Genomic DNA, 4298 nt, shown 5'->3' with positions numbered 1-4298 from the left:
CTAATTTAAACAGAGAATCGAGGATGAATTTGAGAAAACTAAAACCCATGGGTTGATTTAAAATGAGGATCCAGAGTTTGAGGTCCAATATGAAGTTAATCCGGACTTTAAGTATTTTAGGGGTAAAATGATAATTTACCACCTGAGGACGAATACGAAAATTTTTAATCCCGTTTGATTAAGATTGATTATATTAAACTTATTGGAGTTTAATTTGAGGGTTTGGTAGTGAAAAAGTTTAATTCAGGTGATTTCTGGAGTGTAGAGGCAAAATCGTAATTTTTTGACCCACGGACAAATTTTGAGAGAATTTAGATCACATTTGACAAATTGGAGAATGGTATGAGTATAAGGGATGAAAAATATGTCTATGGGCAATTTTTCAGTTTTTAGGGTAAAAATGTAATTTTTGACTTTTACGGGGGTAAAAGTGTAAATTTCAAAAATTACTCCACCAAGACTTTGGATAAGTCTGAGAATTTTATCTAAGCTATGGATATGTGGGAGAAGTGTTTGGTGAAAATTTGAAAATAAATGGATGGCTAGAATTTAAGGAATTAATAAAACAAAAAAAATGAATAAAATAATATTAATTATTTTAGCCTTTAAAAATGTCAAAATCCAGAATTCTCATCTTCTTCAGCTGTCCAAACCAGGAGAGAAAAAGGGGGAAAAGAAATAAGAACCCTAGCTGAAAAAATTTGGGGAAAATCAAGAGAAATCAAGAAATCAAGCATTAAAAAGGTAAATTTCATTGATTTTCCTTGTGATTTTCACTACCCATGTATTTTTTTCTCATTTCCATGCAAAATTAGAAAGTGGGTTGGACACCCATGCTGGCCAAACCTCCATGGATGAGTTTTGAACTTGAGTTTTGGTTGATTTTAATTGAATTAAGTGATTTTAGTTAGGTTATATTGAAATATAGAAAAAATAAGCTAGAGAAATAATTTTCTCCCATTGAAACCCATTATGCCGAATTTTTTAGGGGAATATTGGTTGCTGATCTTGATGTTTATTTGAGGAATTATGATGAATAATGATGAATTATGAGCCTAGAAAAATAATGGGAATTTTCGGAGCAAAAATATGAATTTTTACTCACTAGGGGTATTTTCGTAATTTACTATCAAGACTGATAATTTGCACCACACTGAGGAACATTAAGTCAATTTGGGTGCAATTGAGGCATAGAAATTGAAAAAAATTAATTTGGAGTTTAAACGGACGCGTATATCGATTTATCGGATAAAAGACCGAAATAGGCTAACATCTCGTTTAGGTAAAATTTAGACATTTTGCACTTCATATCATGCATTAGTAGTATAAATTAGTTTATTTTGGTTTAGTACCAAAGTAGTAAACCTCTTAATTGTGCAATTTGTCAAGGTGGTGAATCCTCTGGCAAGGGCAAAGAAATCACACTCGAGGAGTAATAGTTGGAGTACCCGAATTTAGTTTTCAGAAACTGTGAGTAAACTTATTATCATCTTAATTATCTAAAGTAGTTTTATACGATTGTGTGATTTTATGAAAAATGGGTTTAAATGGTAAATTTTTATGTTTTAAGAGAAATTGTGATTTTATAAAATGATTTTATAAATTTTCTGAAAAATCAAATACTGGTTTTGAAAATAAAGTAATTAGAGACTGCTTGCTTGTGTTGTAAATTTATGGTTTAAAATTGAATGGCTTATGACAATAAATGAGCATGAATGGCTAAACTGATTTTGGTGTTAGAATTATTTGTACTGTGTATTTAGCCTTGAGAGGCTAGGTTGCGATAAATTACCATGTCATGAAGAAAAAGATTTTATAAATCAGGTGGTAGATAAAAGATTAGCTACTGCAGTGGTGGGGGGTTCCGTGGGCCAGCCTATTAGAGGGGCACGGTAAACTCCTTTATATTCTCACCTCGATCGTAGAGGCATGTAGGGTATCTCCTGAGGTGGGCTTTTTGAGTGCACTTCACGTGGACCACCACGTGAGAGTGAAACTCAGTCAACGCCAAGGAATGGCTATGTTTCAAAATAAAAATATGATTGCGAAATATGAATTTTTAACAGCCTTGGTAGACTCGGTTGGATACCCCTGGTCCAGGTGTCAACGAGTACAGGATTTGGCATGAGCCAAGTTTTGAGTAATTCACGAGCCATATTGATTATTTGGTTGAAATGAATATTCGTGATGTGAAAAATTTACTGAAGTTAATTATTTTTTAATTGTCTCCATTTACTCGCCTTTAGATAGTTTATATGGTGTCTGTTTACTCACTGGGATTTTATAATCTCACCACCCTCAATTCCCCACATTTCAGGTTCGAGATAGCCGGTAGATAGCCGATTGCATCAAGGACTTCAGTTAGCCTTGCATTGTCAAAATTATAGGTTCACAGACTCGCATCTTATTGGTTAGTTGGGGGCCCACGTGTCATTATAAAAGTAATTTTATATTTTCGTTATCTGATTTAAAATATGTATGAACATATTTAGCTTTTACACCATGTTTTTGGTGAGTTTCGATATTATCGAAGAAAAATGATGAAAATGCCCCTGTGAGCCAGAAAATAATATTTTATTATTTTGATTTGGAAACGACTTATGATTTCTTGAAATGTAAGATTTAATAACTATCGCTCACCGGGGAGATGCGAAAGCTGATGCTAAGCCTTGCGGGGTTTCGATCGTCATTCGGGGTAATGAGTGCCTATCAGGACATCGCGGCGGTTGTCACGGGCCCGATAGGAGTTTCGGGTCATGACATTAATCATCTTGGTGTGAACATTGAACCGATAGTATAGTTCATCAGATAGGTTCTTTAGATTCTTGAGGCTAACATTCTGCTAAAGCACTGTACCAATTATTTGCTGCTTCATGTCCCAGCATCTAGAACTGAGTCAAGAAAATGATAAAATACTTACGAAATTTTTGAAGTGGATATAAGAAAACAGAATTTAAGATAAACGATAAGGAATAATTACAAATTTGCATTTTAACTGACAAAACTAGTCCCTTTTCGCACGCACTAAATTCTTTATTTCGAAATTAAGTTTCTTAAATGTGTAAAGGTCTATTTAACATTCAAATACAGAAGAACTGCTTCAAAGATTTTAACAACTCAAGACTGAACCCAACTGATCAAAATTTTATAAAGTTCCAATGCAAATAGAATTTGTTAAAAATTTCTAATACCAATCTCAAATTTGACCATCACGGCTTCCAAATTGAACCCCAAAAATAATGACAAAACAACAAACAGGAAGCTGCCATTGTCCAAGTCAAGGAGAAATAGGTATTGTTCACAACCGACACAGGAGGAAAAACCAAACAAACTTAAGGCAAAGAGAAAGAATTTCACAAACCAAAAAAAAAAATACCCATATGATCAACATGCAGATACAGAAAACTTTTAACACAAAAGAAAAAAAATGAAAAACACCAAGATGATCAACAAGCAAAATCATTTTTACTAACTATTACAGGTCATTAACAGATAAAAATAATAACTATTACAAGTCATTTAAAAAAAATGTATACAAATTGTCTTATATTATTATTATTATTATTATTATTATTCAAGTTGTTATTTGCTGCTTTCAAGTGATTTAAAGTATATTCTTGCTCTGTTATTTTTATTTAGGGAACATTATTTCTTGTAAGAATTATGGAATGAATTTAACATTTATTATAATTCTAGAGTGAAACCTCAAGTGTCAACACCACGAAACAACTACTCACACCCAAATCCAAGCAATTCAATTCGCAGCAAACTAGCAGAACCTTGTCTCATTGACTCACACCCCTAACCCAGCATCTACCCAAAAAGCCAAACCCAACAGCAACAAGGATTTTAACCCCAAACACTTACAGAAAACACGCAAACCTAAAATAGTTTCACAGCAAAACCAAATCACAACCAATCAATAGAAAACAAAAGCACAATAAGCAAGTACTTGGACTATGGAAGAGACTAACGTAACTTGAAAGTTGGATGAGAGAGGCGGTGCTACTACCAGAACCCAAACAGTGGAAGAGCGACAGAGAGAAAGAGGGAAAGGAGGAAGAGAGAGAAAAAAATTTCTTTTATATGGATCAAATTGTAATTTTGTAAATTTGGTAAGGGTATTTTAGTCATTACATATTTATAGCTATTCCATGTCTCATGGAATAGGTATTACCGAGGGGGAGGAGGGAATAGATAAAGCTAGCTAAAAGCCAACTTTATGGAATTTTTATTCCTGCGGAATAACAATTTTGTGTCCCAATTTGTTAGCAAATGAAGGTGTAAAACCCAACCCT

General features: G+C 33.4%; 1 long non-coding RNA gene across 1 annotated transcript; it reads left to right on the top strand.

Moving 5' to 3' along the window:
* The first annotated feature begins 647 nt into the window (after positions 1 to 647).
* Positions 648 to 2395, top strand: LOC148763204 (uncharacterized). Its single transcript, XR_016025767.1, has 3 exons — positions 648 to 744; positions 1390 to 1470; positions 2318 to 2395. It is a non-coding gene; the product is annotated as an uncharacterized LOC148763204 (long non-coding RNA).
* Positions 2396 to 4298: the final 1903 nt, after the last annotated feature.

Source organism: Theobroma cacao, chromosome 4 (genome assembly GCF_053813885.1).
Source record: "Theobroma cacao isolate CCN51 chromosome 4, ASM5381388v1, whole genome shotgun sequence".
Lineage (NCBI taxonomy): Eukaryota > Viridiplantae > Streptophyta > Magnoliopsida > Malvales > Malvaceae > Theobroma > Theobroma cacao.
Note: the sequence above shows the minus strand (reverse complement) of the source record. Positions and strands in the feature narration are given on the sequence as shown.